This window comes from Cryptomeria japonica, chromosome 9, assembly GCF_030272615.1.
Source record: "Cryptomeria japonica chromosome 9, Sugi_1.0, whole genome shotgun sequence".
Classification (NCBI taxonomy): Eukaryota; Viridiplantae; Streptophyta; class Pinopsida; order Cupressales; family Cupressaceae; genus Cryptomeria; species Cryptomeria japonica.
In genome coordinates, this window is record NC_081413.1 from 414,053,113 (window position 1) to 414,067,013 (window position 13,901).

Consider the following 13,901-nt stretch of genomic DNA (forward strand, 5'->3'; position numbering starts at 1 on the left):
CTTTCTTCATCTCATCAGCAAACTCATGACTCATCTTGTCATCTCCACCAAAGATAATGTCATCAACAAATACCTCACAGATCAGGATCGGATCTCCTTCAAACTTCAAGTAGATATTGCTATCTTCACTTGTTTTCTCAAATCCAATCTTCACAAGATGGGAATGCAGACGCTCATACCATGCTCTAGGTGTCTGCTTTAGACCATATAAGGCTTTATGAAGCCTACATACCATGTCACTGTCTTCAGATAGGGCAAACCCATCTGGTTGCTCAATATACACCTCCTCTTCAAGTACACCATTTAAGAATGCAGATTTTACATCCATTTGATATACTTTGAAACCTTTAAAAGCTACACATGCAAGAAGCATACAGACTCCTTCCAATCTGGCTACAGGAGCAAAGGTTTCTCCATAGTCTTCTCCTTCTTCTTGAGCATATCCTTTGCACAACAATCTGGCTTTGTTCCTAATCACTATGCCATCCTCATTCAACTTATTTCTGAAAACCCATTTGGTACCAATGACATTTTTATGCTTTGGTCTGGGTACTAAAGACCATGTACCATTTTTCTCTATTTGGTCAAGTTCTTCTTCCATTGCCTTGATCTAGTCTTCATCTTTATGAGCCTCTTTGAATGATTTAGGCTCAAATTCAGAGATCAAATTCAGAGATCTTCTTGTAAGGATTCCTGCATCCTTATCTCCTATGATCTGCTTAGGATCATGATTCAGCTTGACATAACAAGGAATGGTCTTAATGGATTCCTCTTGTTTTTCTTCTTCATCCTCATCTCCATCAGTATTAGCATCTACATCTACCAGTGTAGGAGCACTGTTACTGGTACTTGGTTGACTGACAACCGATTCATTTACCACTTGCTCACTATCAGTTTCCTTAGTTTTTTCAGAGGTTTCATAAGCTCTTACATTGATGCTTTCCATAATTCTCTGAGTCCTATTGTTGAAACACTTGAGAGCTTTGCTCTTGGTAGAATATCCTAGGAATATTCCCTCATCACATTTCACATCAAATTTGCTCTGCTGTTCACTCCTCTTGATGTAATATTTGCTACCAAACACTCTAAAGTAGCTAACCACAGGTGTCTTACCAGTCTAATACTCATAAGGAGTTTTATCCTTACCTTTCTTGATGAGTACCCGGTTCATTGTGTAGACTGCAGTGCTCACCACTTCTCTCCAAAAGGTGTGAGCTACCTTTCCTTGAATTAACATGATTCTAGTTGCTTCAACCATAGTCTGATTATTCCTTTCTGCTAGGCCATTCTGTTGTGGAGTACGGGGCAGACAATTGCCTCTTGATGCCATGTTCTTCACAGTACTTGTTAAATTCACCGGAAGTGAATTCCCCTCCTTGATAAGTTTTCAGGCACTTGATCCTTTTACCACTTTCCTTCTCCACTAATTCTCTAAAAGCTTTGAAATTTACAAAGGCTTCAGACTTGTCTTTCAAGAATGTGACCCACATCATTCTTGAATAGTCATCAGTGAGAATCATGAAGTACCTATCACTCTGCACACTTCTAGTTTTCATAGGAACACACAAATCAATATGCACAAGATCAAGCAAGTTGTCAGCAGTGACAATTTACATTTAAAGGTTGAGGAAGACATTTTCCCCAATTGACACTCTCTGCACAAGGTATTATATGGTTTGCTTAGCACCGACAACCCTCTAACTGCCTTGATCTTACTAGCCTTCACAATGTTATCAAAGTTTACATGGCAGAGTCTCCTATGCCATATCTAGCTATCATCAAATTTAGCCATAAGACATGTACTTATATTTGCATTCAGCTGAAATAGGTTACCTTTGGTTTGCATGTCGATGGCCACCAATTCACCATTCTTTCCTTTGATTATGCAAACTCCATTCTTGAATTCTAGAATGAGGCCACTATCATTTAGCTGGGCAACACTCAGAAGGTTGTGTCTGAGACCATCAACCCAATACACATTGTTAGCACTACTCTTTCCATTTAGAGAGATGGACCCTCTGCCTTTGACCATTCATGGTGCATCATTGCCAAAGAGAATCATTGCCAAAGAGAACCACACCACCATCATACTCTTCCAAGGATAGAAACTTGCTTTGGTCACTAGTCATATGGTGAGAACAACCACTGTCAATGATCCACTCATTGGAATTATCAAACCAGGAGACAAGAGCCTCCTTGTCTGACACATCTTCCTTGACAACAACAAACACAATATCTTCATTTTCTTCATCCTCTGATTCCTCATCTGTGACACCTTCATCAACTACCACAAAATAGTTTCTTTGGTTTCCTCCTTTGAATTTCTTGAACCTTTCTGGTTTGTCTTTTTTGTCGCCATTAGGATAGTTTACAACAATATGTCCTATCCGTTTGCAAGAAAAGCATTTCAAAGGTAGTTTACCTCTATATTTGTTGGTTCCTTTAGGAAGTTTCCTGGCAAGGAGAGCTTCAAATTCCATCAGAATCTCCTCATCATCCATTTCTCTGCTCTGTCTTGGTTCACCACTAGTGCTAGCTTCTTTTCCTTTTCTAGATGGTACAGCATAAGCTTTAAAAGCTGATTCAATCTATTGAACACTACCATCAAAACTATTTAGCTCATAGGCTGTCATCTTTGCAATGATGGAGCCCAGGGATACCTTAGTCTTGTCTATTGATCTCAACTCCTGAATAGCAGCAATCCTTATTGCATAGACCGGTAATAGGGATCTCAGGACTTTGCTTACCATAGTGGAATCTTCTATTTTACCACCTGCACTCTTGATATCTCCAACAACGGTTTTGATTCTTATTCGATACTATTGAATGGTCTCACCTTCAACCATCTGCATATCTTCAAACTTCCCTCTAAGGCTTTCTTCCTTAGCTTGTTTTACATGCTCATTACCACCATAGATATTTTCAAGAGTATCCCATACCTCTTTGGGATTTTCCTTATCTTGGACATCAATAAACTCAATGTCAGATAAACTACTAATTAGGGATTTCATGGCTTGCCCATTCTCTTGTATCTCTCTCTTTTGGTCATCGGTGAGAGTACCAGTAGGGGCAACATAGGCATTCTCAACATAGCTCTAGTGTTGAGCACCCATGCTTCTGATGTATATCTTCATTTTGTCTTTCCATATACTAAAATTTTCTCTGTTAAACTTTGGACCTTCCTTCTTCATCATTAGACTGGGATATTTACCTCAAGTGGTTAAGCTTATAACATAGAGGACCTGGAGGATGCTCTGATACCAATTGATAACTCAATGATGAAATAATAGTACCAAACAGGTACTAAGATGGGGGGTGAATCAGTACAGATAAAAATACACTCTTAAATCAGTTTGTCAACAGACACTGTGTATTGACAGACAAACAGTAACACCGGTCCTAAAACATAGTACAACTGGTAAAAACCCATAATAGCTAAGACAAACATAAATTGATTAATACCTATCTTCTCATATACTCTAACACTTCATTTCTTTTTCACCCTAATACATAAACAAGTAATCTACCATCAAAGATATACATATGAGCAACTAGATCAACATGATTCACCACTTGACAGAAAACAAAAAAGCATCACATGAAGAAGACATCACACATGACACACATATTTTTCACGTTGAAACCCAATAGGGAAAAACCACAATGGGGATGAATACCCATAAGCTGGTTTTTGAACTCTTTAGAAGTCCGCTCTGTTAGGAGCCTTGTCCAGTTAAAGACTAATACAATAGGTTCTGTTAGGAACCGATCCTGTTAGGGATCACCCGGTTAAGGGATGGCAAGAATACCTGGTTAAGGGTTAAACCCTGTTAAAGGTTACCTTGTTAGAGGATTTCAAGAACTCAATTGTTTTGAGTCACCCTGTTAAAGGATTTACAACAAGCTGGTTAAAGTTAACCTGTTAAGGGATTTTCCAACTGTTGAGGTGGTTAGAGATCAATAGGTATTACAATGATCTGGTAACATCACTCAATGCCAATGCAGATCTGGTTAAGCTCCTCTTCACCTTTTGCACTAACACTCTGCAGGTATCACTTCTCTCCTTTTGGTCTGGAAAGAATCATGTATCCCTTCTCTTGGATACACACACACAACTTTTGCCAACAACCTCACAAAGAGACACAACATCAACCTTATAGGAAAATAGATAGGTCAGTAGCATAAACCCTAAACCCTAAACTTGTTAGGTTAAGGAATTCAAACAGTTCAATCATGACTATTGAGCACACTACATCAAATGCAACATTTCTTGATCCAATCTCAAGACATTCTCCATCGTCCATTTCCACCGATTTCATAGTGGCTGATAACCCATCACACATTATCACTGTTTTACAGACTTTGCACATTCTCAAGGTAGATAGGAACAATCTCCTTCATGCAAGATCCTTCATGCGCACAAGGCTTATGTGGCAACACAATCTGTTCTTCATTACCATGCTAACTCATCACACAAAGTCACCGGTTGAGCCACACAGGCTTGAAGCACTTCAATTGGAAACCCTGAAGTTGAGACTACCAATTGGTAGTCATACAATTCTCTCATGTGCCGGTTCCCATAACCATATGTCGGTTCACCTTGAACAAACATACCACTTCACTTTGGCACAAATGCTGGTTCACAGTGTTATACCGATTCTCACATATGCCAATTCTCACCTCTTCAGCATATTGACATCAATGACAATCATACAATGTTATTATGTCCTCATACTGGTTCACATAATGCCAATAGAATCCACTTCCATCAACTAGATTAAGGGTATTTCCCCCAGTTTAGACATGACTATGAAAAAAATGGGATGCCAGACATGTGAGGTACTTATCCTAGATTTGCAGATCAATAACAAGCCATGGTTTGGATGGATGGATGTGTGTATGTAATGAATGTGATCACAACAAGTCTGAAAGACAATGGAGCCATAGCCTTTACAACTAGCACTTGTTTTCCAGGTTTTCACCATCGCACTTACCCAAGGTGCCACAGTAGTAGCTGTTTACCATTTGGATGTACGATTTTTCTATACTATTTTGATTTTTTTTGTATTTTCTTTAGGATATTTTTCTTAATGTTTTTGGTGTTTTTCTAGTATGTATGGGAGCCTGACACTCTGTACAACTTATGTATAAAACTTTTTGATGTGCATGCTGTTGACTAGATCTGCTAGTGGTTCTCCTTCTAAAGTTGCCAACTGATATGCCCTAGACCCAAATATAGTAGTGATAACATATGGACCCAGCCAGTTTGATTCAAACTTTCCCTAATGTTCTCGGTTGGGTTGTTTATGAGGATTTTCTTGAAGAACAAGATCACCTACCTCAAATGTATGAGGTCTAACCCGATGGTTATAGCTTCTGCTCATACGCTGCTGATAGGCCTTGAGGTGATTGTATGCAGCTTGTCGTTTCTCATCAAGTAGGTCTAAGTCTTGGAGACGGGATACTCTATATGCTTCATCATCAATGAGATTGTGCAAGGAAACTAGTAGAGATGGTATCTCAACCTCGATAGGTAAGATAGCTTCTACACCATAGACTAGTGAGTAGGGAGTTATGCTTGTAGGGGTTCGAATGCTAGTTCGATATGCCCATAGTGCTGGATTCAATTGAATGTGCCAATCACGACCGACATCATTGACTATCTTCTTGAGGAATCTTAATATGTTCTTGTTTCATGCTTTGGCCTGACCATTGCCTTGTGGGTAATAGGGAGTGGAAAAGCGGTGCTGGATGTGAAATTTCTCATAGAGCTCATGAACCTCTTGATTCTTGAATGAAAGTCTATTATCTATGATGATGGACATGGGTACACCATACCAGAAGATGATGTAATTAAGGATGAACGAGGCGATCTGCTTGCCAGTGACTTGGGTAAGTGGAACAACTTCAATCCACTTTGTGAAGTATTCGGTAGCGGTAATGATGAACTTATGACCATTGGATGAAGATGGATGAATTTTACCCACAAGGTCAAGGCCCTATTGACAAAAAGGCCATGGTGTTGTGATTGGTTGCAATTCTTGTGCTGGTGCATGTATTAGGTCTCCATGAACTTGGCATTTCTTACATTTTCAAACAAAGTAATAGGAGTCTTTTTCCATAGATGGCCAATAGTATCCAGTCCACAGGAGTTTCTTGGCTAGTGACGGACCACTTACATGATTTCCACAAATTCCTTCATGTACCTCTTCCAGGGCCTTTTTTATCTCATCATGTTCTAGACATCGAAGGAGAGTACCATCAAGACTACGTTGGTATAGGGTTTCAAAAATAATGGTATATCGAGCGGTTCGGTGAATGGAGGTTTTACGTTGGTTATTCTATTGGTTAGGAGGAAGGGTGTGATCATGGAGGTAGGTGTAAAAATCACTATACCATGGGGATTCAGAACCGACAAGGCAACATATCATCTCAGATTCAGGGATATCATAAGATGGAATCCAAAGCTATTCTACCAAGAACTCATAGTGTGTTGAATTCTATGGAAGATCTAAGAGAGATGCAATGGTAGCCATAGCATCAGTAGCTCAATTCTAATCTCTTGGTATTTGCTAAAAGGTGATAGTAGTAAATGATGCCTTTAGGCTATCCACCATTTTCTTGTACGACATGAGTTTGTCATCCTTGGTCTGATATTCATCTGTGACTTGTCAGATAACTAGTTGGGAGTCGCCATATATTTGTAACTCTTTCAATTTCCATTGTATGGCTAATTTGAGTCCTGTGATCAAGGCCTCATATTCTGCTATGTTGTTTGTGCACGGAAATGTGAGCCTGTAAGACTTCAGGATGTTGTCACCTTGAGGTGTGATAAAGAGAATGCCTGCTCTCGAGCCATGCCTAATGTATGAACCATCAAAGTATAGTTTCCATGGTTGTACTTTTGTGATCATGAATATCTCTTCATTTGGAAAATTGGAAATAAGGGGATGATCGCCTATGAGGGGTGCATCAACCAACTGATCTACAATAACTTGTCCTTTGATAGCCTTACAGTCCACATACTCAATGTCAAATTCAATAAGAATCATCACCCATTTGGCCAAACGGCCTGTCAATGCTGCTTTGTTGAGTAAGTACTTTAGTGGATCGATCTTTGCAATGAGCTTTACTTTATGTCTCAATAGATAGTGCCTTAGTTTAGTGGCTATCAAGATTACTGCTAGGCAAGCTCGCTCAATAGGTGTGTAATTGAGTTCATAGCCAACCAGTGTGCGAGAGATGTAGTACATAGCACATTTTTTGCCTTCTGCATTGTGTTGAGCCAATAGCACTCCTAATGCTATTTTAGTTGTTGATATATAGAGTAGTAGAGGCTTAATCGGATCTGGTGGGATCAACAATGGTGTATTCATGAGATAATCTTTAAGCATCTAGAATGCTTGCTAGCATCTAGCATCCCACTGAAAGCGGATATTTTTGTGTAGTAGGTGTGTAAAAGGGTGACACTTATCTACTAGCTATGCAATGAATCTTTGGATGGACTGTAGCCACCCTTGTAATGTCCTTAGCTAACTGATATTCTTTGGTGGTGGGATGTCCATGATTGCGTTGACCTTTGCAGGATCGACCTCAATGCCTTTGCTTGAGACAATGTATCCTAGAAGATTCCCCGAGGTTACTCCAAAGACACATTTCTTTGGGTTGAGTCACACATGATATTGTTCCATTCTATCAAAGATGGTCTCTAATATTTCTAGACGACCTTCTCTTGTGAGTGATTTTGCTAGTAAGTCATCAACATAATCTTCCATTATGGTATGCATCATATCATGGAAGATAGTGGTCATTGCTTGTTGATAGGTCACTCCTACATTCTTTAAACCAAAAGGCATGACATTCCAGCAGTATGTGCCCCATGGGCATGTAAAGACCATCTTATGTTGATCCTTTGGTGTGATTTTTATCTAATTGTACCCTGAAAAGCCATCCATGAGTGAAATCATGGCATGTCCTACTGGTAGGTCTACTATGATGTCGATATTTGGTAGGGGAAAGTCATCCTTAGGACATGCCTTGTTCAAATTTTTGAAGTCAGTACAAATATGGATGCCCCCATTTGGTTTGCCGATAGGCACAATGTTGGATATCCAATCTGCATAATCAATTGGTTGAATGAAACCAACATCTAGGAGTTTCTTAAGTTCTGCTTTGACTAGTACTACAATTTGAGGGTGCATCTTGCAAAGCTTCTTCTTGATAGGCTTGGCTCCTTTTGCTACTGTGAGGTGATGCATGACTAAATCTGGATCAAACCTAGGCATGTCCACATATGACCATGTGAAGTTGATCTGACACTTTTGGAAGAATGCTACAAACTTAGGTTGTTCCTCTAGAGTTAAAAGAGATGCCAAATGTATGTGGTGGGGTGTGTCAAGAGTCCCCACGTTGTATTCTTTTGTGTCCTTGATGAGAATAATTGATCTTTCTTGCTCTGTACTAGAGGGAAGGATGTCAAACCTTTCATCCTCGGGTACCTCAAAGAGGTTTTGATCATTGGATATGCTCTTTCTTTTTATTTTTGTGGGATCAAACAGTGCCACAGCGTGGTTTTCACTGGAAGATCCATGTTTTATTGTTATATTTTTGTAGCTGAAAGGTTTGGCATCCACCCCAAAGTATGTTGTGCTATTAAGTTCAATGGCGAATCCATCTTTGTGATCCCCGCTTGATATGTTATACAGTAGTTCCAAAAAGACAATGATTGCATCATCATTTTGGAAATGGTCAAGACATGGGGGATTAGGTTAGTTCCATTTAATGAGTTCAAGATGGATAATGGGAATTACTTCATTGATTAGGTTGAGTTTGTTAGATGTGTCTATGAGGGTTAAGACATTATGGGGAAGGTCATTGATGGTACCCTCCCTGTCAGAATCAAGCGTAGGATGTGACGTAGGGTTTGTGGAAGAAGTTTCCAGTTTAGGAACCCAAGAGGTCTTTATCTGTGCTTCTCGATAAACAGGGATGTCTTTGCGGGGTGGAGGTGGTGATGTGTCTTCCTCATCTAAAGTATTAATCTATATGGAATCAAATTCCCACTCATGTGAGTCAGTCTCTGAGTCACTTTCCACTAATCGATTACTGTACCATACTAGGATATCCTTTGAGTTAAACACTGCAGGTGTGATCGGTTGATGCACCTATGTAGAGGAAATGATCGATGCTCCAGGAAGGATTATGGGGATCAGTGAATCTGATACCGGGAGTATCGGTAGTGTTGACTCTGTTGCTTCTACTAGAACTACTGATGTTGTAGATATTGCCATGGGTGCTGATACAGTTGCTGCTGCTAATGGTGTTATTGCTGGTTTGTTTGGTGGGATGATTGGCATTGTGGATGGTTTTGCTAGGATTTTTAGCCTCAATGGGGTAGTTGTTATGGTGTTTGATGTTGCTTTTATAATCAAAGGTGACCTCTTTGTATTAGGCTGATATAGAGGTTGGCTGGGTTTCCCTTTGAATTTGAGCTTAGGAAGGATCTCCTTTTGAAAGCCTAGGCCAGTGTTATCCTTGGGTTTTAATTCTGGCTACAGTGGTTCATGTCATCCTTTCTTGCAAGGTCCCAAAGCACTTTGACCATCATAACCCATTTTTTGCATAATGAGAAGGCCTTTGCCATACTGATCTATGGGAAGCTTAGCTTGCGGAGTGTCGGTAATGATAGGATCTTTATAGATCCATTTTGCTAAGTCTTCATCTCTGGTCTCGTCTTATTGACTCTTTCCTAGGATGAACGACGTCAAAGTATATGCTGGCTTGATCAGTGGTTGTTGAAGTAATCGTTGAGGTTTACCATGTGTTCTAGGAGAAGTAGGCATTTGTCCAACACAAAAGAGTTGGCTGAGATTGTATTCCCCAGGACCTTCCTCTGTTATTTTCATCTTGAGCTTCTCTTTCTTGGGTATAGTGGTGTTTGAATTAGAAAGAGAGGCTGAACTTACGTATGATGTGGATGAGATGGCTTCTCTATTGTTGGGAACGATAATCTCTGGTTGATGACTTATATTATGACAATATGCAAAGGGGTTTGCATCACCCAGGATTGTGATTTCTACACCATTATGCGGGAACTTGATACACTGATGGTAGGTGGTAGGTGGATGGAACGGCTTGCATGGCATGTATCCAAGGTCTTCCTAACAATAAATTTTATGGCAGAGGGAGGTCTAGAACTTGATAGATGATGTGTTTCACCACAGGGCCCACTCGGATTGGTAGTACAATAGATCCTTTGGATGAACGCTCTGCATCATCATAAGCTTTGATTGTTATCTTCTTATGGGGATCTACTAGTTCAATTGCGTATCCCAAAGCTGTGACCAATTGTAGAGTATAGATATTTAGGCCTACTCTATAGTCGATCAAGACTTGCTTGATCCTATGCTGATTGATGAATCCTTCAATGTGTAGTGAGGTGTTATGAGGTTGCTGGAAGGAAGAGTTGTCACTTTCAGAGAAAGTGAGACAAGGTGATGACCTTAGATTTCCGACCATGGCTTGGAACTGATCTGTGTTCAAATTGACAGGGATTGACACCTCTTGGAGAGCTTGATCCAAGATTGTTTTATGATATGGAGATAGACGCAATAGCTCTAAGATGGATATCAGTGTGGGCATTTTATCTAATTGGTCCACAAGGTTATACTGCTTTGGGATAGATGTGGTACCTTGTGGAGATACTTTTATGGTAATCTTTCCGTGGTGCATAACAACATTGCAAGTGGAGCTGGGATTTTTGATAGTAATAGTTGCAATCTGTTCACTGGCATCATATAGGTGATTCACAGTGTAATTATATGCAGCTTGCATATAATTGGTGGTATCTATGTTTCACCTGGAAGTAGAAGGGCCCCTTTGATCTTGTGTTGGAAGTGAATTTTTGAACATTAGATGATCATTGTTTGTTGTCTTTGGGTCATGTCCTTCGATTTTGATTTCACCTGGGTCAATAAGATCTTGAATAAGATCTTTCAATCTGTGACAATTGCTTGTCTTATGCCCTTTCCCTTGATGGAAATTGCAATGTTCAGTATCTCTCCACCATGAAGGCTTGACTTGTGATTCATAATTTGATGTTTTGGGTAATGTAACCAGATTTTGAGAAACCAGTTGTCGTAACACCGTTTTGATGGGTTCCCCTAAGGGACTAGTGTATGTTCATTTTGGTTTTTGTTGACGTTGTCTGGGTTCATCTTGAGATGTGATGTGGCCTTGATTTGGAGGAGCAACTATGTTAGTCTTAGGTGGGGGATTTTGTCCTGCAAATCAAACTACAGGTTCTGCACTTTTGATAGTTCTTGCATCTACAACCCTGTCGTTGACGATGTTTTTGTTTTTGTTTCAGAAGTTTGGTTTGTCACTATTGAAGTGTGGATGAGGGCTATCCTTTGGTTTATTGTATATTTTGATAAGGCCTTTCTTGATGAGAGCCCACTCACACTTTAAACCTTTGGTGATCATGTCATTGAAAGAATCTATGTCTTTTACATCTAGGTGAAATTCTATTTCTTTGTTTAAGCTGGAAATAAATATTTCCACTAGTTCTTGTTCAGGTAACTGCAGAGAACGTCGACTAGACATTTAACGCCATTGTTGCTGAAAGATTGAGAATAGTTCACCTGGTTTTTGTTTAGTGTTACAAAGATCAGCCATGGTGATATTACATTCAATGTTGTGTGAGTAATGTGCCGGGAACTTCTGGATGAGTTCTTCAAATGTCCTAATGCCTCCTGGTAATTAGGAAAACCATGATGTGGTTGTTCCTCCCAAGCTTTGGGGAAATAGGTGCATGAGGTACGTATCCTCGTATGCTACTTTGAGGCAAGTTGAATGGAATTCTCTGACATGATCGCAAGGATCCCCATTTCCTCTATACTTTTCGAACTTGGGTGTTTCAAACCCTCGTGGAAAAGGTGGCATATGAAGATTTCTATCAAAGGGATAGGGACAAATGTCAGTGAGTGAAAATTGATTGGTTTTTATGCCACTATGAAGTTGTTGAGCAAGATTTTCAATTTGTTGCCGCAACATGTCTATTTCATTTGGAGGAGGCTGTGGGGGATTACCTTGAGGAAGGTTGTATCTGATGTGTTCTCTACCTTGCGCATCCTCATTATGACTTTGGCATTCTGATGCTTGTCTTAGTTGTGCTACATCAAAGTTAGAGGGTAGTTTAGCCCCTTCTTGAGCAAGTCTTAAAAAGTGGGCATCAGCATTACTTCTGAGTATTTTATCAAAAAGTCTATTTAAGAGAGGGTTGTGTTGTGCCCTTTCTATTGTTATTGGAGTAGGAGTGTCTGGATTTTCCTCATTTATATTTCCTCCAATGGTTTCTTGGAACTCATTGATATTTTCTTCCTCTTTGTCTTCAATTTCTGGTTGTCTAGATCGTAATCTGGTATGAGCCATTTTGTTTACAAGTTTTTGTTGAAGTTTGATGAAAATGATGATGAGTTGTTGATGAAATGAAAGATTGATGTTTGGTGAAGTGCTTTGCATATGGATCCCTAGCACTAAAGGTAGATGCTACCCAAGTTCTTTTTTGAATTTCTTGTTGTGTTTTGAATAAGGTTTGATGTGATAAGGTTTAGAGAAATCTGAGATGTGTTGCAAACTTAACTACCTAGTAATGAGAGGATGCACTCATAGACTAGTTTTAACCTGCATAGATATGTCTCTTAGGATGAGTTTATCCTAGAGGTAGAGACACTCTAAAAGTGATTTGTTTGTGTTTGATTCAAGCAATATTGAAATAGAACTTAGGACAAGAACCTCTTAATGTTTTGAGAGTTGAAATGGAGTGATGATGTAAATGTAGAAATGGATGAAATGTTTAACTTCAATAGAAACTTTGTGTTACAAAAGGAACAAACTCTACCTCTTCTTGTTCAAGAGTTGGTTGTTCTACCCTAGCTAAGTTATAAGTGATGCAAATATCTGGAAAGAAGTCAGGATTGATCTTGCCTCCTTTGTTTTTGTGATAACTCAAAGCTCGATATTGCATAAAAGCTCAATGGTTCAATGACTCTTGATAAAATTCATTTGATTTCCCTTGAAGATAGAGACACATATGACGTAGGAAGATTCTATGAGAGACAAAGATTTGTCTATTAAGATAGAAGAATTTCCTCTTTTTGATTAAAGCCTTGGAGCTTAATGGTCTTTTCTTCAAGTTGATGTGTTGATGAAGATTCTTCTTTCTCAAGACGTGAAGAATGGTCATATATTTTGATACTCTTGCTCTTTGTTTTTGATCTTTTGTTGGATGTTTGGAAATGTTTATGTTGGATGAATACTTGTTTTTTTATGTTGCCTCAAAAGGCACAAATAAGTATGGGTCTAGATCAACCCAATCTTTGGTCTTTTTATGACCCTTTTCCTTTAAGTGTATTTTTAGGTGTTTTTCCAAAGCCTAAAGTCGACTCAATTTGCACTTGGTCTTGACTCAAAAATGAATACACTTCACACACTTTTTATCCCTAAGGTCAAACGGCCAGTTGCGATAAATTCAGCCCACATCTTGATATTTCTTCGAGTTTGGTACTACATACCTTATGAATCCTATCATGGCAGGTAAGGATGTGATATACTAAATCTTGCGCGAGCATAACAAATAGATGATCCCTATGATGGGGGAGTCACCACTTTTATCAAGCCACAAGTGACTTTTCAAAAAGCTATGTTTCTACTCAAAGAAATATGTATGGTGAGTATCTTGGGAGCAAAACCATCTATGCTCTTGCACTAAATTGTATCACAAATATTCTCAATGAATAGAATGGGTGGGCTACTACTTCAAGGTGTTTAGTAATGTTCGATGTTTTTGGATGTAAGTTCATTCTGCAGTGACTCACTTAAGAGTCTTGTAACTTGTGGTG